General features: G+C 36.1%; 1 protein-coding gene across 1 annotated transcript in view; it reads left to right on the top strand.

The window, feature by feature from the left end:
* The window catches only part of LOC140164992 (uncharacterized), a 121,574-nt gene that overhangs the window by 31,822 nt on the left and 65,893 nt on the right, over positions 1-23,859 (top strand). The gene's annotated exons all lie outside the window — the stretch shown is intronic.

Here is a 23,859-nt window from a genome sequence, read left to right as displayed (position 1 = left end):
CGTTAGAATTGCTTAATATACATTGTCTTGAAGTATGCCGGGTGTGGTGGGTACTCATACTTTATTTGTGCCGTTATTTTTGCGAAGGAAAGACCGCTTTGCTATCAGATTTGCACTACGTACAATGATAGTGAAGGTTTCTGCGTGTTGTTGCCATGTAGCCTACACCATTAAAATCATGCAGTAAGGAGAACGAAAACCAATAACTAGACAAGAGAATAAGAGTCTCCTATATTTTGTACAATAAAATCTATATATTTATGATTCGGAAATCCCCAGATACTAGAATGTGTTGCAATGTAAAATGGTAATCGGAATTTCCAGATTTGGTTACTATGTAACTGAGATGTAAAGATGATTTCGGAGCACTTATATTCAAGTGCAGTGTTGGGTTGCTTAATGTGATTATAGTCTAGTTGCCTTCTTAGAAAGGTACCTTCGAATCAGTCATTTATTTTGCATAGCCAATAATGTGCTATTAATACAAAATTTTTCCCAAAAGTGGATATATTTTCTTTCGCCCGCTAAAGTCTGGTTTATGAACAACACGCTTGTCAATGTAAATTGAACAGAGTGGTAAATAATTGTTCCTGAAGTAAGCGAATGGTGAATTATGAAAGCAGCACCGTTTTAGAAGTTATCATCTGTGCAATGATGTTGTACGCGAAGAATAAGGCAAGTCTATAGTGGTCTTCATTGACATAACTTTGGATAATATTTCAGAGCCAAAGAAACCGATCAGCATATTAAAGCTTTGTTCAACCATACTATACTTTTCATCAAATAATTCATCATTTGTTATGAATTATGTATCAGTATGTTTGTTGTGTATAGTTGAGTTAACTTTGAAGAGGTAATTTTGGCCTTGGGTATTTCCTACCCGTAACAATATCCATGCGTTCTTGTTCATATTTTTATGAGGAAATCCTAAGACAGAGAAAAGACCGCATTGCTATTGAACTTACTTTCTACACACTGTATGTGCGTGTGTGCCCATTCGTTATTATCAACATTATTTTTATGGGGAAATCCTTACTCAGGAAAGACCACGTTGCGATTAAACTTGCTTTATCCACAATGTCTGTCAATTTGTCTACGTACGTGCGTGCTCATTCAATATTGTTAGTTTTATTTCTGTGAGGAAATCCTAGTCAGAGAATACTTTATTTATGTTAGAGTTCCTTTGTATACAATGTCTGGACTTCATGCAGTGTCTGGGGTGCGTGTGTGTACTCATTCTTTGTTAATGGGATTGTTTTTGAGACGAGATCCTAAGACAGGAAAGACTACATTGCTATCAGATTTGCAGACTCATACACAATGCACAATATCGTGCCATTAAATACCACGTTTTTTGCCTTTGAGGTTAGTGTGCTTATAATTATGTGATGCGATCAAGCAAAATCAGTCAGAACTCGGAAATATTAAATTTTTAGTTTCTTACGGGATAGTAAAAAGCATTTACAAAACTGCATTTTGCAGAAAACCCTGTTAAAATTGAACAACCAGTTCCAAAGATATGAGCAATTAAAGAATTTCCAAAACAGGAGGAAACAAAAGGAAATATTACCTTTGTTTGGCTCTATCTCAAAATCAATATTTCCGAGTTCCGACTGATTTTGCTTGATCGCATCACATATATATTTCTGCAAGCGCGTATATGATGGATGTAAGGGTGTGTGAGGTGGGCACTGAACGGTGTGTAGGGTGTGTAGGTAAGGGCGATGTGGGTGATGTGGGTGTGTGCGCTGTGGGTGTGATGGGTAGATTGATGTGAGGTTGGGTTTTGGTAGGCTCTGTCAGTGTGAATAGAATATTACAAAATAATACAGATATCTAAGCTTTATTTCGCGAAATGCATGAAGTGTAAAAAAGTACTGCACAAAATGTTTAAATTACAGATATTGGAATGCAATTAAACAAAATGCTTCCTGTCATTGTTGAATTTGTGGTATAATACTTATTTATTTACAACATTACTTTGCGGAAGAGTTGAACGAAGCAATATTGTACAGGGACAATTAGAAATACTGAACACAAACATTGCCGACTGACATGAATTTTGTTTTAAGACACTTCTTATAAGTGATCATTTCTCAGCTGTTATTCACGGGCATAAGCATGTGATCTGTGAGGCGACTTTAATACGACCTATCTTCTGTTCAACACATAGTGAAGCTTGTAATTATTGCGTCTCATCTGGCAAGGCAATCTTGTTTAACCCAATGAGAACTACCTGCCTATTGGTCAATAAAAGGTTTACATTATCAATTGGACCAATCAGCAACATTATTAGAATAATTTCACCACGCAAAAAAATTGGGGTGAATTATTTGCAAAGCTCCATTCTGATTGGTGATTAAAAAGAAGATATCATGTAATTGACCAATCAGAGGCAATGTTAGATCGGCAGGTAGTGCTCTGGGGGTTAAGACACCAAACAAGGTCGCTGAACATATCGGATGTATGATAAATATAAAGACACATGTGTTGATCTAATCAAGGGATATTATGGAGCACGTATACGATGCATAGATAGGTCGATGGGGATGTTATTAGTAGGTGAACACCACTGGCGATACATGGATTTACCATATTACCGTAAATACGCATGATGGTGATGATTTCACGTGCATTGACCTACCGGTATTTCATGGCTATCACTGATTTACTTATGCAATGCGCTTTAAGAAGGCGCGCTTTCGTTGCCTAATAACTTTTGGGTGTATTGAAGACACGACCTTAATCTCCCACACAGGGAGTGTGAATTCCCGGGTGTGAATTTCAAATGGGGTAACTGGAATGGGTGAATCCATTTGAAATCTACATCCCCTGTCTGAGAGATTAAGGACATGTCTTCCATAGAGGTGTTTGGATTTCAACTGCAATAACCCCATATACAATAGAGTGGTGAAATATTGTCTGTGTAAATGGACTGTTCAAGGTCAAACCTAATGTCATACGAATTGGTCCTCGAACAGCTATTTTAGTCCACAATACACCACAACTTCGGTGTCATGTCGTTAAACCCGATTTTACGACAATTGAAAAGTTATATTCAATAATCTTTTACTCACACAGAGAGCAAAGTTGGGAAAACTGGTTTGCACTTTGTAGAATGGATTTTAAAAGGATTTTTACCAACATTTATAAAAGTTTGTGTATTGAATTCAATTCCCCAAACTGCAGAGAGCAAACAATTGGTTGATTGGTTGATAACTTGAAATGCTCATTTCAATTGCCCATTATGACTAGGCTTTAATCTATTTATGGGCAAACTTGCATTTGCAGGTGACCTTATTAACACCCTCCGTGATTGGTGCACAATTGGACACAATATTCATTTTGGCCAATCAGCAAGTAGTTCTCATGGGGTTAAAAACTATGAAGCAGCTCATCCATTTGTTAAAAGTCAAACAACTAAAATGATCTCATAACGCTTTTTTTAAAGAGTCACATATGCCCAGGTAATATTCCTGGTTCACCTACTTTTTTATCTGATTATTTATTTGTGTTAAATGTAAGTGTAGAGTGTACGTGTTTCCTCAAAATATTTTCTGATTAAGTCGAGTTTTGTTTGTAGGATTAAACACTCGATTTTCAAAACACCTTGGAATGGCCCATCTTCGTATCAGAAGCTAAGTTTATAGTTGATCGTTAAAGACTAGCGATTTGCCTATACCCATGCAGATACTAGTGACTTACCGCAAAGAAAAGTACAACCAATTCGATTGGCCCTGAACTCGCTTTTCACTAGCGAATGAAGTATACATTTACCTTCATTCTCTTTGTATACTCAAGATCAGGTTTGATGTTTGCTACATTATCAGTGAATAGCACAACCAGTCATAAGATTAACGGCTCCTACGGGAACGGGAACATTAAGCCAGCAATAAGCATTGATAAATGATTCATTGGTTGTTGAACTTAACACTTTTGTAATCGCATTTGCTATTTACCTGCAGCATAACATTCTAATATTACATTACCCGCCATTTCTGTGCATTGTTTAACACCACGGGCCATACACGTGTTTATGTGATCTATAAAAGTTAATCAAAATATCGAGTCAGTGCATAATAGTTCGTATTAAAAACACGCGTATTTTGCAAACTTCTGTTCTACTTAAATGTAGAAATATCAAGGAAAATGTACTTGGTATCTTATTGCAAATACTATATAAGACAGCAGAAATTGTAGATGTAATATGAGGCGACATGAGGGTATTATTTGATGTAGCGAACGAAGGCATTTCAATAACGATTCAACAGCGGTTCCGATATTCTATACTGAGTTGCCTTTCGGCAGTGGACTTCGGGTATATATATAAATGCGCATTTATAAATGCGCACGTGACATCTACAAGTCGCCATACCGTGTTCAACGATGTAAGATACCGGGATGTGCACAAATTCCACACGCAAATGTACAGGCGAAAATGACAGGTTACAAGGAAAATTGGTTTTGCAAAATAGTGGCATTGATTGCAAAGGGCAAAATAATTTGACCCGAAACATAAACTCTTTATTTGGATTTTCCATTACGGAAAAAAAAATTTATGACGGAAAAGCTAGATATAGCTGATTTAAAAACTTATATTTCATTATTTCCGTGCTAAATGGGCGTGGCAATTGGCCATATTGATGACGAAATGTGATTCTTACTGGCATTAAGGTCAGAACTGGGTAGCTGCCGATGATGTTATTTGATAATGTTTGCACGTAGGGAACTTAGGGGGCTGTCATTTTCTTCGGAAGGAAGGGGTCATGGATTTATTTATTTGGGAGTCGAGATAGGTATTCCCCCCGTAGCGCCGCCAATGAACATAACTCTGACCCTAATTTTAACTCTAATTATAACGTAAATTGAGGAAACTATAACTTTAGCCCTTTTCGGTATAATGACCCTCTGAAACTGTCCCCGCCCGACCTCTTCAATTCAAACTTACTCATTCGCTCGCAAATGGACAAAAAACAAATTCAAAATGTGTTTTTAAGCACCTTTTTGTGTCCCCCATGCTAAATCGGTAATCTGTACGCCCTTTGTCACCCTTTGACGTACAATTTAGAGTATAAACACGTAGATGACTGTACATGATCTAATCATCCCGGCTGGAAGATGTTGAGGAAGACTCGTATACTATACATCGCGCTCATACGTTATATGACAATATGACGTACAATCACGTATGTTATGCATGGTTTGAGGTTTATATTAGCTAGTAAGTTAGATCTCGTCATACACATTATTGTCATGTTATATTGTAATTGTATACGTCAATTTTGTTCAGTTTGATTCAACCGGCTTATAAAGTTTTACTTTACACGGAAGGGAAAGTTAGCAAAAAAACAATTAATTTATGAGTGTAAAAGGGGGGGTGGTTTTGGGGAAGGGGGAGGACAAATAATATTTATAAAATTATAAGTAAGGCGAGAAAGAGAGAAACCCTGTTCTACGGGCGAACGGACCTTTCAAGTAGGGTCGGTCGGTCGGTTGGTATTTAAAAAAAAAATTAAATAACCCAAAAAAATCACAAAAATCTGTAAATAAATTTCAAATTGAGAAAATACAAAAAAAAATTGTCCTAAAATTTCCGAAATTTGGGGTCGGCATTCATTTGTACAGGACAAATTTGTTTCCCAATTTGTTCAAAATAGAACAGGGTTTTCGTTTTTCGTCGCATAAATAAATAAATAAATAAATAAATAAATAAATAAATAAATAAATAAATAAATAAATAAATAAATAAATAAATAAAAATAAATAAACATTAGTTATGTTTGTACATGGGGGTGCTGTGCAATAATCATGATCCTTTGATATCCATGATTTATCGTTGCAAATTTATAGCATCGAACCTCCAGCCAATGTTCCTTGCCAGTGCTAGCCACGAAACAAGGTCACAACTGTAGCCACTCCTTCAATGGTCGCCATTTCAGTGATTGACAGTGATGTAATGCAAATATGGCGCTGGCCATCTGGTCACGTGCGCATTTATAAAAGCGCATTTATATATACAACCGAAGTCTACTGTTCGGTGTGCTATGTGCTGTTTCAATCTTACAGACGCGGCAAATAAGTGACGAACTATAGTAATGCATGATCAAAGTGACGTGAAGTGCTTGGCTTGCATGCTTGTAGCAAAAGATCGGATATACAGTACAGAAAACACGGAGGCTAACTGTTGAAACTCTTTGGAATGTGGGTATAGAGATTATGTAATTGTTAGATGTTAGAGTTAAAGGCACACTTACATTCTCACAAGAGGAAAAGAGTTTTTGGATGTCACATGCATACGAATGAACCATTTAACAGTCTGAGACACCTTGAAAATGGCCTCATGAAAACTCCAAATAGGTTAATATAGTGAACTGGGCAGACCCAAATTTCCGGGTCTTGTGTCCAAATAGAGTGAGAATTGTGGAATATCTCTGTAGCAGTGTTCTCTCCATGGACGAGATCAACCCAATGTTATAATATTTAGGCACTGGCACAGTTATTAGTTTCATAGCCGACAATATTACAGGCTCCTGTGTCAAGTGGTTAAACGTGATTTTACGACAGTTGAAACGAAATTCGAAAAATAAAATGCAATAAAATAAACTTTTACTCACACAGAGAACAAATTTCGAAAATAGTTTGCACTTTGTAGAATGGATTGTAAAAGGATTTGTATCAACATTTGTATAGATCAGTCTTCTTAGGGCATTTAAATAAAGGCACTTAATTTAATGCCCACGTGACCAGATGGGCGCTGACATTACAGCGTCTAGACAGGATGTCTGGAAAAGTGACCTTTGACACAGCGGGTGGTTTTCTTGTGTATTTTAATTGGAAACGCGGAATGCATGTGCAAATTTTCTATTAAATTTGTCATTTTTTTGCAACTTTGTAGTATTATTGTAAGAGTTTCCGTCGATAACTTTTTTTCCGTCGATCAAAACTTTCAAAATTTAGTTCTTGAAAACATACTAAAAAAAACAGAATCCCCCAATATATAATTAAGTTGCCTATTAAATTTTCAGACATCTTGATGATATTTGTTTGAAAAATTCCTATCTCTTAGCATTGTAGCACATCTACTGATCACTTGGGGGCAATTAAATTTGGTGTCTTTTATTTAATACCCTATGGTAACTGCAGATTGTGCATTGAATTCAATTCCCCCAAATCTCAGAGATCAGCTTCAGCCTGTCTCCTTTGGTTGGTTGGTTTAAAAGCTAGAACTCCATCCATTTGCTGTACGTCGAACATCTTCAATGATCTCATGAGTCACATATGTTAAGAACATTGCCTTGCTTCACTTGCGTTTTCGTATTACTAATATTAATGTCTTCAAATTGTATTCGTGGAGTGCCTATTTTCTCAATAATGTATTGCATGTACTAGGATAGAGTTTTGTTAAGTTATTTATGTATAGTTCATCAAGATTAATCACTTTTCTAAACACCTGAGATTGGCCCATTTTGCGTTATGCTGATTTCATATTTGATCGTTTGGGATTAGCGATTTGCCTACAACGATTGAACACAAGAGTGACGTATTACATAGGAAAGTGCAACCAATTGGACCAGCCCTAAATTCTTTGCTAGCAAATAAAGTATAAATTTAACTTCATTACCTAGCTGGGGGGTTTTCAACCCCCCCAGCTAGGTACTGTTTTGCTATCCGATTCTTCTTTCTTTCTTTCTTTCTTTCTTTCTTTCTTCTTCTGGCAACAAACTTTAAAATGCTTCTCCTCTTACATGTTCCACCCTAAAATTACGTAACTTGCATATATGTATCGGCTATATCCAATGCCCATAGTGCCTAAACAGAATTGGGGTCAAAGTTCATTAAAGGGCATTTCTGGTATTTAACCAAATATCTTCAAAATGCTTCTTCTGTCACATATTATATAGTACAATGATGTCATTTGCATAATGCATCGGCTATACCACACGCCTATAACGTGTATACGGAATTGGGGTCAAAGGTCATTAAGGGGGTGAAATCTTACAATTGCATTATCTGGACATATGTAATGGGTATGGCGCTCAAACCCGGTGAAAACAGATCTCATGACCAGGGAACATTTTGCAGGGGTCAGGTCAAAGGTCATACAGAGGTCAAATTTTAGAAGTGCATTTTCCAGACACCTGTAAGGGGTACGGGGCTCAAACTTGGTGACAACAAACTTGATAACCAGGGCAACATTTTTGGAACACTTTGCAGGGTCAGGTCAAAGGTTATCTGGGGTCAAATCTTATAATTTCATTTTCTGAATATCTGTAAGGGGTATGAGGCTCAAACTCAGTGACAATAAATCTCATGAACAGAGGAACATTTTGCAGGGGTCATGGCAAAGGTCATGCAGAGGTCAAATCTCAGAAACATATTTTCTGGAAATCTATAAAGAGTACAGGGCTCAAACTCTGTGACAACAAAGTTGATGACAGGGGAACATATTTGTAGGGGTCAGATACCTCCACAACACCAACACGCCCAGCTAGGTTTGGGGTCTATGACCACCATTTGCCACTAGTGATGTTTGTTTTTCTATATACACTTTTAAGATGCATCCTCAAGATTAGCATTGATGTTTGGTACTTTAACGGTGAATAGCATGTCTAGTCATAAGATTAACAGTCCTACGGGAACATTATCCCCGCAAAAGGCATTGATAAATGAGTCAATGCTTGAACTTAACACTTTTGTATTGTTTGTAATCGCATTAGCTATTTACCTGCCGTATAAAATCATACAGGGTGTCTCTGAAAGAACTGTATCGTCGTAAACAATTAAACATAACTAAATAACTGGCGTGGTTGCGGACAAAATCAGCTATCATATATTTTTTTGTATTTTGCAAATTGATCACGCCGTTCTTGAAATATAAGAATTTTACAAAACTCCCCATTTTCAAACCTTTTCACGGATTCAAATATCAATCGATGATCTGTATTCGACGCGCTAATTACTGCGCATCATCAGCGCATGGGCGTCTATTGTCATTGATAGATATTTGACTCCGTGAAACAGATTGAAAATGAGGTAGTTCCGTAAAATTCTTTTATTTCAAAAACGGACCGGTCAATTGTCAAAATTCAAAAAGTATGTGATGGCTGATATATTCATTAACCACACCAGTTATTTAGTTATGCGTGGTGTATACCTAATACACAAACAATTCAGTTCCCGACGATACATTTCTTTCAGGGACACCATGTATCTTACATTCCCGCCATTTCTGTGCATTGTTGAACACCATGAGCTATACACGTGTGTATCTTGATCCATAAAAGGTAATCAAAATATTTAGTCAGTTCATATAGTTTATATTAAAAACACGCGCATTTTGCAAACTTCTGTTCTACTTAAATGAGGTTGAAATATCAAGGAAAATATACTTGGTATCTTATTGCAACTACTATATAAGACGGCAGAAAGTGTAGCTGTAATATATGGTGACATGAGGGTATTATTTGATGTAGTGAACGAAGGCATTTCAATAACGATTCAACAAGGAACATAGGTATATCTGTTCTGAGTTGGGTTGCCTTTTGGTGTGCGCTGTGCTGTTTCAATGTAATAGACGTGGCAAACTAGTGCCAAACCATTGTAATACAGGGTGTCCCAGAAAAAATTACCGGGCGAATGAATTTGAACGTAAGTCGTGAAATAGACATCAGAATACAAATATCTAAACATCAGAGTGTAGCCCATCTTTTTTGCATCATATACGTCAATTTCACTGGAATCGGTTGACTGATTGCGAAGAAATGAACGTCAATTCACTCCATTCCAAGTTTGAAAGAAAGATAATTCAACATCATGCGCACTGGTTACCTGTCATTGAGATTCATGTTTTGTTTTGTGAAATCCTTTTCGTTCTTTTTAAACAATCTGTTTCTTGCAAAACATTTAATTAGGTTTTGTTCAAATTTGAAAACCTACACGATATTGAAAATGACAGCTTGCATGTAAGATGATGCTCGGAATTGTAAATATATTTTTTTCATTGATGTTGATATAAATGTTGTATAAAGAATTATTGCATAAAAGAATTTCAGCTGCCTTAAACAATTTCTTACATACATTTAAGTTTTTGGAATATTTTGTAGAAATTGTAATGCAAAGTTTAAATCTTTTAAAACTTCAACATTAATATTGCATGGTATACACTTGATCATTGTCATTCTTGGCTCAAATATTCTTTGGAATTCTTTAAAATATAACATATTTGCACAACCTAAATTAATTAAAGTTGGAAAGATTCCAATTACAGAAATCAAAGTTTTCTCAGACAAATTGTTATTCATCTTCAGTGAAAGCATGAATAACATAACACCATCAGATTATAAAATTGATAATGTGGACTAAATTTAATGAGATACACAAGCTTTAGGAAGCGGTGAGCGAATATAAAAAAGCACCTGTGATCAAACTTGGAATGAACTGCATTGATGCGTACATTATGTAATCATTAATTTCGCAAACAGTCAAACGAATCAAACACAATTTTCGTATGTGATGCACATTAAAATAGGCTATGCGCTTCATTTTTAATTTTCTGATTCTAATGTTTACTTCTCGACTTACGTTCAATTTTATTCACTCGGTAATTCTGAGACACCCTGTACATGATCAAAGTGGTGACGTGAAGCCCTTGGCATGCAGCAGCAAATCAGATACATAGAACAGAAAACACAAAACACAGAGGCTGACTGTTGAAACTTTTTTTATTCTACATGTAGACAATTAGGCAAAGCTGTATACACTATACTGTAGAACATTTCAGGTGTTTTTTTCAGAATGTTTCTATATTCCACATATTTGTAATCCAGAGGTCGCGGTTAGAGACCCGCTTCAGCCAAATGCTCAACATGCACAATATATAAAAATGCACAATATTTCACCCATCACATTAAGTATTTAATTTGATTGCATTCGTGCAGTGACAATTAACAATCCGTGTAGATATGCTTTAATAGTAGACAATGTTAAGCCTTTTATACGGTCACATTCAGGTAAAAATGTCAATTACTTCATCAACACTTTTATCTCATTGCACGAAAATGACAGTGAGACACGTTAAAATAGCCCCTGATTATTAGTGCATACAATAAAATGTTTCACCAAATATTTTGCTATAAATATCGCATGAAATGCACAATTTAACTGACTGCAAAAATCATGCATGCAATGAAATGTTTCACCAAACGTTTTGCTAAATATCACATTAAAATACAGAATTTAGCACAACTCATGCAGACTTTAACTCAATTCATACACACAATGAAGTGTTTCACCAAATGTTCTGCTAAATTTAATTGACTAAAAAGTTTTGAAAGTTTAACTAATTTGTGCATACAATAGCTTACAATAAAAGGTTACACCAAATGTTTTGCTTTTGGTATACGGTATACAATGATTTGGTTTCACCAATGTTTTACTATTACCAAATAAAATACACAATTAAACTGACTGCATAAGCCATGCGTACGAACAATGACATGTGTCGCCCAATGCTTTGCTAAATATGACATAAAATACACAATTTAAATGACTTCATAATTCATGCATACAATGAAATGCGTTACCAACACCAAAAATGTGTTGCTAAATATCACATAAAATACACAATTGAACTTACTGCATGAATCATGCATACAATGAATTGTTGCACCAAATGAAAGGTTTGGTATGGCATTGTTATACAGCTTTGAAAAATTGAATTAGTTTTTCTTCATATTTCTTTTCTGTTCTCTTTTTTTTTTTCATTTAATTTCCTTCCTGCACTCCCTTATAGTCTTTCTCTCTCTCCAGTCTTTTAATTTCTTTACTTATTTCGTCTTCCGATATTTTCCTACACAGGTGTACTAATGACATTTTGGGACTCTGCTGATGCAACAGAACCACTAACAGTTTTGATCCTAAGATTTAATGGATCATCACCTGCTGGGTTAAGGTCTGATTGATTATCACTTGATGGGTTGAGGTTTGATTGGTCGTCACCGTTAAGGTTTGGTCGATCATTACTTGGTGGGTTAAGGTTTGGTCGATAATCACTTGGCTGGTTAAGGTTTGGTCGATCATTACTTGATGGGTTAGGATTTGGTTGATCATCACTTTGTGGGTTAAGGTTTGGGCGAAAATCACTTGGTGGGGTAAGGTTTGGTCGGTCATTACTTGGTGGGTTAAGGTTTGGTCGATCATCACTTGGTGGGTTAAGGTTTGGTCGATCATTACTTGGTGGGTTAAGGTTTGGTCGATCATCACTTGATGTGTTATGAGAAGAGGGTGGCTTTAGATTGATGGCAATTACCTTATTCTCTCTATGTTTCTTTCTATATTGAAAAAATAACCTCAGCTATGGTATACAAATAAGGATTGATAGCAGAATTAATAGGTAACACTAAAGTTACACACCACGCATAAACAGAAGGGGGCAGAGTAATCACCCTTGTTTGCACCAAGATCCCCAATAAGATTATCGGAAACCAACATATGAAATCTGTGGCAACTATGGCTGCTACCTTCATGGTACGTCGAATCTGTTCATTCATGTTATCATCACGGAGCCCTGCACGCTTTGCAGATTTTCTAACAGCTCTGACTATCTCAATATAACAGCCAAGTATTACTAGGTAACACACACAGTTCAAACATAAGAAAACTGCTGTTGAAAAGTACAAACCATTGGCAAGTGAATCGAATTCAGTTGTATGTTTTTCAGAACTGACATATTCGTCTGAAGATGATTTGGTCTTCACAAGTCGATACATTTCCCTAGTTCTAGTGGTGTATCTCTCAGTCAAGACAAGTGGAAGGCCAATACACACATGTGAGTTATCATAAAATTTGAAACTTATTCCCGCTAAGGCAGATGGAACAATGCCTAAAGCAAATGAAACAATCCAGATCAGAATCGTCAACGTTTTTGCTGATTTTTTTGTTACCTTTCTAGTTGAATATGGAAATCTGATGCATATGAACCGGTCTATGCTTATAAGGGTTATAAAGAACACAGAGGCTTCACTGGCGATTATAGACAAGGCCCCAGCAATTCTGCATGTAATACCAGATCTCCATTTTTCAGACAACATTGGAAAATGGTCCCCAAAGTAGATATCAGCAGATGCAATGATTAACATGTAAATACCCATCATCAAGTCCGATATGGCAAGATTACTCAATAACATGGTATTTACTTTCTTTTTTGTGCTCCCTTTGTTCCTCCAAACAAGAACAAAGATATTTCCACCAAAAGCATTTAATCCAATTAACCACATGACAATTACTAAGGATGTATTAGAAAGCAATCGATCACATGTTAGATATGGGGATCTTTTATCCTTTGCTGCACAAGTAACATTATTAGGAACATAACACTCGCAAACCTCGTGTTGGCTAACATGCACTTCTGAATATCTTGCCAGGGAAGAAAAACTATCATGCTGTATCAATGTCAATGGATTATCTAACAGATCTAAATCACAAGGGTGAGTCAGAGAGGTATTGCCTGTTATTTCTTTTAACCTATTATTAACCAAATTTACGAACAACGTATTGAATGTATGCTGGAAAATGTAGGTATCTAGCTGCGTTAAATGATTATTTGCGAGATTTACCATTTGTAAATTAACTAATCCTAGGAACATATCCTTATCCAAGGTTTTCAATTTGTTACTTGACAAATCAATATGAAAAAGATGACTTGCATGCTTGAAAATGTCATTGTCTAACTGTGTTATACGATTATTTTGGAGGTATACCCATTCTAAATTCACTAAACCTATGAATACATCCTTATCCAATGTTTTCAACTGGTTTTGACCAGCATCAAGCTCGTGTACATTTGACAAACCTTCAAAGACACCATTAGTTAATTCCATCAAACTGTTCTTGGAAATGTTTAGTAAACGTAAGTGAATATAATCACTGAATATTCCTGACGTTAACCTGACTAATTTATTCATATGGGTAAGTGCAAGTGAGGTCAGATCTTGCGTTACATTTTTCAATATGTTTGGCAGCAAATTTACATCATCAATTCCAATTTCAAGATATCTAAGGTTGGTTAGTTTGTCAAATGTGTTCCTAACTAGTGTACTGTTTTCACCAGAGAGCTGATTGAAATAAACTGACAATTCCAGCAAATTTTCGCAGTTCTCATATACACTTTTTGGGACATGTAATTCCTTCATCATAGTATTAAACAGGTACAGATGACTGAGCCTGTTTAAACCTAATATTACACTGAGATCGAATTGTACTATTTGATTAAGACTGAGGTCTAAAGTTTCTAAATTGATCAAATCTTGAAATAAACCATCTGGTAATGTTCTCAGCATATTACCAGAGAGGTTCAGTTCTGTTAGCTTATTCAACCCTTGAAACCATTGTGAATTTAATTCGTATATCTTATTGGACCCAAGGTCCAAAGTTTCCAAATTGGTAAAATCCAGAAATATACCCTCTGGTAAAGTACTGATCTGATTGGACCCAAGATACAAAGTTTCTAAATTGGTCAAATCCTGAAATATCTCCTCTTGTAAAACACTGATCTGATTGGACTCAAGGTCCAATGTGTACAAATTGGTCAAATCCTGAAATATCCCCTCTTGTAAAATACTGATCTGATTGGACTCAAGGTCCAATGTGTACAAATTGGTCAAATCCTGAAATATCCCCTCTTGTAAAATACTGACCTGATTGAACTCAAGGTCCAATGTGTACAAATTGGTCAAATCCTTAAATATACCCCCTGGTAGAGTACTCAAGCTATTACCATAAATGTTTAGGTTTGTTAGCTTATTCAATCCTTGAAACCATCCTGCATTCAATTCATATATCTGATTGGACCAAAGGTGCAAGGTGTCCAAATTGGTTAAATCCCGAAATATGCCATCTGGTAAAATACTCAACATATTACCATAGAGGTACAGTTCTGTTAGCTTATTCAACCTTTTAAACCATTGTGAATTTAATTCGTATATCTTATTGGACCCAAGGTCCAATTTGTACAAATTGGTCAATTCCTGAAATAATCCCTCTGGTAAAGAACTGATCTGATTGGACCCAAGGTACAAAGTTTCCAAATCGGTCAAATTCTGAAAAATCCTCTCGATCTCTTGCAAAGAACTGATCTGATTGGACTCAAGGTCCAATTTGTACAAATTGGTCAATTCCTGAAATAACCCCTCTGGTAAAGAACTGAGCTGATTGGACCCAAGGTACAAAGTTTCCAAATTGGTCAAATCCTGTAATATCCCCTCTGGTATAACACTGAGTTGATTGGACTCAAGGTCCAATGTGTACAAATTGGTCAAATCCCGAAATATGCCCTCTGGTAAAGTACTGATCTGATTCGACCCAAGGTACAATGTTTCCAAATTGGTCAAATTCTGAAAAATCCTCTCTTGCAAAGAACTGATCTGATTGGACTCAAGGTTCAATTTGCACAAATTGGTCAATTCCTGAAATAACCCCTCTGGAAAAGTACTGATCTGATTGGACCCAAGGTCCAAAGTTTCCAAATTGGTAAATTTCAGAAATATCCCCTCTGGTAAAGAACTGATCTGATTAGACCCAAGGTACAAAGTTTCCAAATTGGTCAAATTCTGAAAAATCCTCTCTTGTAAAGAACTGATCTGATTGGACTCAAGGTCCAATTTGAACAATTTGGTCAATTCCTGAAATAACCCCTCTGGTAAAGAACTGAGCTGATTGGACGAAAGGTTCAATTTGCACAAATTGGTCAATTCCTGAAATAACCCCTCTGGTAAAGAACTGAGCTGATTGGACCCAAGGTACAAAGTTTCCAAATCGGTCAAATTCTGAAAAATCCTCTCTTGTAAAGAACTGATCTGATTGGACTCAAGGTCCAATTTGTACAAATTGGTCAATTCCTGAAATAATCCCTCTGGTAAAGAACTGATCTGATTGGACCCAAGGTACAAAGTTTCCAAATCGGTCAAATTCTGAAAAATCCTCTCTTGCAAAGAACTGATCTGATTGGACTCAAGGTCCAATTTGTACAAATTGGTCAATTCCTGAAATAACCCCTCTGGTAAAGAACTGAGCTGATTGGACCCAAGGTACAAAGTTTCCAAATCGGTCAAACTCTGAAAAATCCTCTCTTGTAAAGAACTGATCTGATTGGACTCAAGGTCCAATTTGAACAAATTGGTCAATTCCTGAAATAACCCCTCTGGTAAAGAACTGAGCTGATTGGACCCAAGGTACAAAGTTTCCAAATCGGTCAAATTCTGAAAAATCCTCTCTTGTAAAGAACTGATCTGATTGAACTCAAGGTCCAATTTGTACAAATTGGTCAATTCCTGAAATAACCCCTCTGGTAAAGAACTGATCTGATTGGACCCAAGGTACAAAGTTTCCAAATCGGTCAAACTCTGAAAAATCCTCTCTTGTAAAGAACTGATCTGATTGGACTCAAGGTCCAATTTGTACAAATTGGTCAATGTCTGAAATAACCCCTCTGGTAAAGTACTGATCTGATTAGACCCAAGGTACAAAGTTTCCAAATTGGTCAAATCCTGTAATATCCCCTCTTGTAAAATACTAATCTGATTAGACTCAAGGTCCAATGTGTACAAATTGTTCAAATCCAGAAATATCCCCTCTGGTAAAGTTCTCAACATATTACCATAGAGGTACAGTTCTGTTAGCTTATTCAACCCTTGAAACCATATTGAATTCAACTCATATATCTTATTGGACGCAAGGTACAAAGTTTCCAAATTGGTCAAATCCTGCAATATCCGTTGCGATAAAGTACTCAACATATTATCACTAAGGTCCAGCTCTGTTAGGTTACTCAAACCTTCAAAACATTCATCGTTCAATTTGAATATCTGATTGGACTCCAAATGGAGTAACTTGATACCTTTGAACTCTTGAAAACTTCTGGCCTTTATTTCTATTAACATATTTCTTGATAAATCTAAGTGCATTGACAGATCTACATCTATTGGATATACGATCAAAATTTTGTTGTTCTGAGAGACTTCATCGTTATTACATTGATAAATTAGTTCTCTGGGGCCAAGTATTGTACCACATGTAGCATGAAAGTTAACTCGACACCACTCTACATCATCAGAACGTACATATTCACATTCACACAACAGCCTTTTGTTGTACCCTTGTACATTCTTACAAAGATAATTCTGATTTACCTGAACATTCATCATACTTGGATCGAACTCTGGACATAGTTGTGATAAATCTGTCGCTGATGGAATGTCACTGATGGACAGATTGACAACACCTTGCACAATTATTGTGACATTTCTTTCAGTTATGATAGAATTGCACTGCTTAGACGTATCTTTAAATGCTACATACTTATTTGGGCAATTATCAAGGTGTCCGGTGCGTTCAACGTACAGAAATGACTGATCAAGTGAGTCAGCCACTGGTCCGTGTATCTGCAGTTGGATGTGATATCCTTGAGACACTATAACTTGAAGGCTGCATGATTGACCATGACTTCCTCTGAATAGTGTCACATTGTCACTGACATAAGCAAAGCATGGATTCGCATCATTGACAGCGACATCCCACAAAGGTCTCACAAATAACTGTGCTGATGTTACCAGTCCATTCTGTATTGAATTATTCATTGATACGATTGTGATAACGATGATAAACCAGTTTGAAATCAGATTCAAGATTGCAACAGTCATTTTTGTAAGGTATAGTTATACAAATTCAGCGGAGTAAATTAATATGTCTATAGAATTTTAATTAATATGGACCCCTGCATTAACTTGGCAACACAATCATATGTGTGAATTCCGTATTTGTTTGCATAAGTTCTGTAGACAAAAATCAGGAGATCTGTTTAACTTAAGTTACAGAACAGTTTTACAGAAGCACCTATTTTCACTTTATAATCTACACGTACACTTAGCTACATTTAGCTTATATTTTGGTCTGAAAATTACGACATCATGTGCTATTCTATTTTGAAAAGAAAAAAGCACAGTTGACATGTATACACAAATTCTTTGCGTTTTTCAACTAGAAGTCGACGCTTTCGAACATGTTCATTCTGTTTCTTAGCAAATAGTTGAAAAAAATCAAGTTTCTTTTGTTTCACGCGTGGAAAGTAATTGACACACATAGGTTCCTTTATTTCTCAACAAGTAGTTGACACTTACAACAGGATTCTTTGTGTTTTCTGTTAGTACTTTCATTAATTTACACAAAAGGTTGTAGGTGTATAAGCAAGTAATCGCTACATACACACCAATTCCTTGTGTTTCTCCGCTATTAGTTGACACAGTGTGCCTTGTGTTTTGCCGCTTGTAGTTGACACTTATACACACATGTTTTCTTTGATTTCTCGGCAAGTAATCAACACACGCATATTTCTTTATTTCTCAGCAAGTAGTTGACACCAAGAAATATTAGAAAGAAGTTTCTTGTGTATAAGCAAGTAGTCGCCACATACACGGAAGTTTCTTGTTTTTCTTAACTAAACAGCTCTAAACGTTGACACTAACACACAGGCTCGCCGTGGTTCGCGGCAGTAGTCGTCTTGTCTTCTCAACAAGCACTTGACACACACTTATTTCTTTGTTATTGAGCAAGTTTTTGAAAATTCCACCATTAATTTGCACAAAAGTTGTTTGTGTATTTAAGTATAGCAGTTGACACCTACACACTATATAGTTCCTTGTGTTTCTCCGCTATTAGTTGACAAATTGGTTCCTTGTGTTTCTCCACAAGCAGTTGATACTTATACACACAGGTTCCTTGGGTTTATGCGCTAATAGTTAACACTTACACACAGGTTTTCTTTGTTTCTCAGCAAATAATTGACACGCGCATGTTTCTTTATTTCTCAAGTTCTTTAAGTAGCTGAAACTTTCATAATTCCTTGTTTTTCTCAGCTAGCATGGCTAGAAGTTGAACCTAACACACAGACTCCCTGTGGTCGCGACACATACACCGAAGTTCATTGTGTTTTCAGTTAATTCTTGCATTAATTTACATAAAATGTTCTTTGTGTACAAGCAAGTAGTTGCCACATACACACTAGTTCTCAGTGTTCTCCGCTAGTAGTTGACACACTGGTTCCTTGTGTTTCTCCACAAGCAGTTGACACTTACACACACTGATGGGTTCCTTGCGTTTATTCGCTAAGAGTTGACAATTACAAACAGGTTTTCTTTTTGTGCAAGTAATTAATACACACTTACTTCTTTATTTCCCAGCAAGTTGTTTACAATTCCACCTTGTGTTTTCAGTGAATACTTGCATTAATTTACACAAAAGGTTCTTTGTGTATATATAAGCAAGTAGCTACAATGCAAGAAATTGACGCACTGGATCAATGTGTTTCCCAACAAGTGGTTGACACTTACACACCGATGTTTCATATGTTTCCTGTGTTTCTTGATAGTTGACATGCATATAAACAGGTTCCTTTGGAATTCGGAAAGTAATTGACACACACTTGACACCTTACATCCCCACTCCCCAGGTTGCTCGTATTTCTCGACAAGTTATTGACACAATAGTTCAATTTGTTGACACTACACCCAGGCTTATTGTGTTTCTCAGCAAGTAGATGACATTACACACGTGTTTCATGTGATTCCCAGCTGGTAGTGTATACTTTCACACAAAATTCCTGTATTTCATGGCAAGTAATTGACTTATAAACATGTTTGTTTTGTTTCTCGGCAAGTAAGTGACACATACATGTTCTTTTATTTCTCAGTATTGCACTTTAATACACGTACATGCTCCTTGCGTTTATTAGTCAGTAGTTGACACTTACGAACAGAATTTCTTTTGTTTCTCAGCAAGTAGTTGACACTTACACAAACATGTTCCTTGCGTTTATTAGTTAGTCACTTACGAGCAGGATTTCTTTTGTTTCTCGACAAATAGTGGACACGCATGTGTTCTTTTGTTTCTCAGCGAATAGTTGACACACAGACAGACACACAGACAGACGTTCCGTGTATTTTTCAGTAAGTATTTAATACACAGGCGTTTGCAGTTAACAGAAGTTGATATTAATACACATGTTTTCCGTGTTCCTCGGCAACTAGTTAACACCCGCAACTATGTTTTATTTTGTTCTCATCAGCCAGTAATTATCCGCAAACACGGTTTCCTTTATTTCTTACCAAGCAGTTGACCAAACAGAGATTCCATGTATTTTTCAATAAGTAATTAATACACAGGCTTTTGCAATTAATAGAAGTTGACATTAATACACATATATTCCTCGAAAACTAGTTAACACTCTCATCAGTAATTATCCACGAACACGGTTTCCTTTATCCTTTTTATCTTAATAAGCAGTTGACCACATATTCCGACTGACAAAAGTAACAATTCATGACATGACAAACCAAATGGTTTCTTGGTCAAGTTGAAAGCAATATTGCTTAAACATAACACTTGCTCTTGATTGTTTGCCGTTGTTGTGGTAAAACACACATAAGTGAATTGGGAATATAATTCCTGTCATACAAATCAGCTATTAAACGCACTAGTGTAGAAACTCCTCGGTGCCTTCACGATTACTTCTTTTTGCATGTATGCTTTTAAATTAATTAAGCTTTTGTGTCTATCACGGTATATCTATCTCTAGATTAATTCGCAATTATAGGGATGCTTATTTCATTATAAGTACCTCCTACTTTTACATATGTTGCTCACTGATTGGCTTAATGTGATGTAATAAAACAGAGTATATGAGGACACGCCCAAAATACAGTTTGACAGAAAATAATGAAATATTCATGGTATTTTAATGGAGATATTGGTAGCACAATTATTAGAGAGAGATACTGGAAGTATCCATATCTATCGTAATTGCATCTGCTTTATAAATAGCTCTCTGAATGGCTTATTGAGAATGTAATGTGCTGAAGTAGCATACATATGATACATGTTGTCCCAAAAAGATTTTAACACTCGGCGAATAATTTTAGAAAATGGTGATCAAAGTTTGGGATATTTTCAAACTGCACTGAGAATCTTTAACATAAACTTTATTGGTGGTTTAAATTAAAAGATATGCTTTTGATTTGATTTGTTCGGGTTTTTGACAACCCTGATTAACCCAAGAAAGCCTCTATTGAAGCTTATTTCCATTGGGGTCCATTTGAACACCGGGACGGGTTGGGAACAGTCAGGGTTAACACCCTACTCTTTTCGAAACTGGCTGCGAGATACAATGTACAGGTATGGCTCTCTGTACACGAGACCGACGGCTTAACGTCCCCTCCGAAGGACGGAGTACTTTCATGATTCATTTACCCAATTCTAAATGAACCATGGGGAGAGCGGTAGTCTGAATTCAATCTACAGAAGCTGCCAATTAATTTCAGACTTTTTTCCCAAGTCAATATCCCAGCAAATCGCCACCGCCAGGAATCGAACCCGGGACCTCATGCACTTAAGGCAAGTACCCTAACCATTGCGCCAAGCTCTCCCGTGCTTCATTAAACAGATGGGTAAAAAATCGACTGCTGTAAATTCTTAAATATTAATGCATGATATTAAAAGTAGACATATTTGAAAAAAAAATTAGTAATGAAATCTGCCAAAAATGAGAATTATTTGATATATTGCCCCAAATCGATTTGTGACGCCTTTGTTGGATGAATCATAACTTTGGTTCTAGACCACCTATTAGAATGGAATAAAGTTTATATTAAAGCTTGATTATTCCTCTTTTCGGAATCTATAGATTTAGTCACCGTTTTTCTCACACTTGAAACACTTGTATAAATTGCATCACAATTTATTTCATGCAGTGAATCAGTCATAATTTCAACTTTTAAAATGAATAGGCCTTTATGGTGGCGTGTGTATACATGTGTGTCTGATTGAAAAATTCTATGGGTTAAAGAACGTACATGAAGACTAGCAAGTCTATAATTTATGTGTTAAAGGCGCGCATAAAAATAACAGATGTGGAAATAGGAGTATAAACTGACCAGTAGATACCAGTTGTAGTTCTACTAATTCATGGCATATTGGATTGCCTAGGGTAAAGTTAGCCCAAATTTGCAAGACTCTCCTTGTCTTCAAGGTGAAAGAAACCTCATGAAACTCATGTTACCCTCTGGTCATGGTCTGGCTTGCTGTCAGATCGTTCCCAGGGAAAGATGACATTCCAATATTCCCCTTTAACGGCAAAAAATATACATTGTCCTGCTACCAGTATAATATTTATAAATGATTGTCATTAGGCTCCTATTTAAAAAATTCTATACTTGACTGCAGCTAGCAGCAATGTAATATGTTTCATCGTTACCATTGTTACGGTCTAGAAAATAACAGAATATTAATTTTAGTTGAAAACATCTATACATCCATTAACATGATTAATACTGCCTATACCAATTATTGGCATGCGATTATCACAAGTAAAATACATGCCTACAATGAAATAGCTGCCAAGAGTAGTAGTTTCATCTTTCTGGTATATTGGGACATCCATGTTTGCTTCAAATTAAAATAAATCGAATGATAAAATTATATTAAACTGGAAATAAAGACAAAGCTGCCATGTGGGTGTGTGTGTGTGTGGGGGGGGGTGGCGGTGGGGGGTGGTGGGTGTGTGGGTGTAGGTTTCAATTAAATTCCTTCTACATTAAAGCCATAATATACGATTTCGGTCAGTTTTTTTTATTTGTTGCCAAACCTTTGATTTTGAAAAAAAAAAGGCTAAAGCGGAATGTTCTTTGTTTGCTGCCTTTCTTTTCTAAATCAGTAAATGCGATTTTTTTAATAACTTTTCTTCAGACAACTAAAAACAAAATGAAAGAAGAAAAGAAATTAAACAACAGTAAATATTGTATATGTGAAAATGGACTAGATATATTTTAACATGGTACGTCACCTTCGTTTATTAATGTTGCACGAAAATCTCAAAATCATTACAGTATGTGGCCTTTCACTATTAATGTTGTTCCCATGGATTTTGCCATCATAAAAATGGTCAAAGTATATAATAGTAGGGATGACCATCATAATTTCATGTTGCCGGTTTTGGTGGTTACATGGTCAAAATCGGTCAAAAACTTTTCGAATTATGACTTTTCAAAGCTTCCCATTCTGACCGGTCATTGGAACGAAATAAATTGACAAAGTCTAAAAATAGCAATGTGAGCAAAATTGGTATAAGCATATATTTACCTTTTTATATTTCTTTATTTTAATATATATGCAACATGAAACAAGCATATTGTGAAAGTATCAAAGGAGTTTCTTATGAAATGGCACTTTACTAGTCATTAGCATTAAGTATTTCTTCAAACCGAGGCACTGAAATCATGCTTTTAGAAAACATTTGCCAAAAATCATCCATAATGGCCGAAGTGGCACAAAATCAAAAGTCCAGGTGAACTTTTTTTCCACAACAATATGCACTACACATAAGAAAAATACTAATGTACTACAAGGGATTTTCAACATAGGAATCCAAACAATCAAGTACCAACATGCACATATCACTTCTGGGGTTTTAACAAAATGTTTAACCTCTATTGTGATTGGCAGCAGCATAAGGTATCTCTTTGATAGCTGATAATGCCCAGCCATTCAGCAAGTGGCTAATAACTGACCTTGATAGGCTTGAATGAATACTGTCATCTGCTACAAAACCATCACACTCTAGGAACTGGTCACTCCATATGCTACAGGGAGCACAATACTTTAACAATGGAGTGAAAGACTTATTATTGATAAGGCGCGTATTTTAAAAGTACAGCTCCTGTGCGTGTATAGCAGCAAGTCAGTGCAGATGGTATAAATATAAGAAAATGTTTAGGGTTGAAATCAGGTGAAAAATACATCGAATGGGCACGAAACTTC

Source organism: Amphiura filiformis, chromosome 11 (genome assembly GCF_039555335.1).
Source record: "Amphiura filiformis chromosome 11, Afil_fr2py, whole genome shotgun sequence".
NCBI lineage: Eukaryota > Metazoa > Echinodermata > Ophiuroidea > Amphilepidida > Amphiuridae > Amphiura > Amphiura filiformis.
Note: the sequence above shows the minus strand (reverse complement) of the source record. Positions and strands in the feature narration are given on the sequence as shown.